This window comes from Elephantulus edwardii, unplaced genomic scaffold (assembly GCF_000299155.1).
Source record: "Elephantulus edwardii isolate Elephantulus edwardi_28Jun2011 unplaced genomic scaffold, EleEdw1.0 scaffold00081, whole genome shotgun sequence".
Lineage (NCBI taxonomy): Eukaryota > Metazoa > Chordata > Mammalia > Macroscelidea > Macroscelididae > Elephantulus > Elephantulus edwardii.
Window position 1 is genome coordinate 8,775,365 of NW_006399831.1, and position 936 is coordinate 8,776,300.

Sequence of the window (936 nt, forward strand, 5' to 3'; positions counted from 1 at the left end):
GTGTCAGAGACAGTGTGATTGGCACAGGACAGAGCGGAGTTTAGGGCTGTTGTACATAGCGTCGGTATGAGTCGCAGGCGACTCGACGGCACATAACAACAACAACAATATTACATTTTTCTTAGTATTGACTTTTGACACCTTAAAAAAAATAATCTGTTAATTAACTGAATTTATTAGACCTTCTACATTGAAGAAAACACCATAATGACAAAATATTAGTAGTATTTCAGAAAGAGTATATGCAGGGAGAGTATTTATAGGGTTGTAGTGTCTGAGTATAGTGTTTCTTAAAGTAGGTAAGCAAGATAGAAACTATTTAGGAACAATTTACAATATAATAGCTTTAGATCAGTGGTTATAGTTAGACAAGGACTTTGAAGTGAGAGTTTTGGTAATAAAGATGTTACTTTTGATTTTAATTCGTTCACAGTACTATCTTCTGAGAATAAAACACCTTTTATGGATCTCAGTATTGTTTAACACAGAGATAAAGAATTATGTTGGCTTCTGTTGTCACTGAAGTGTTTTAAAAGGAACTAGAATAATCCAGCAGCATGGACACACTGAGAGTCTCTTTATTTGCAATACTGTCATCTGAAGATGCAATCTCTATCTCCTTTTGTCCCTGTGTTTCTCAGCTTAAGGATCACACTTCAAGTTGTTATTTTCAGTTGCCTTCAACTTGGCTCAGACTCATAGAGAGGACATGCATTCTTGGTCTTGCACCATCCTCACTACCACTGAGCGTTCACAGCTGTTAGTAAGGTAACTGGCTATTCTGAGTGCTTTCCAACCAAAGGCGGCTCATTTTCTAACACTATGTTAAATGGTATTCTGCTATGATCCATAGGCATTTCATTGACCAATTTTTAAAAGATAATTACTAGTCTTTTCTTACTAAACTATCTTAATATTGAAGTTCCATTGAAATCC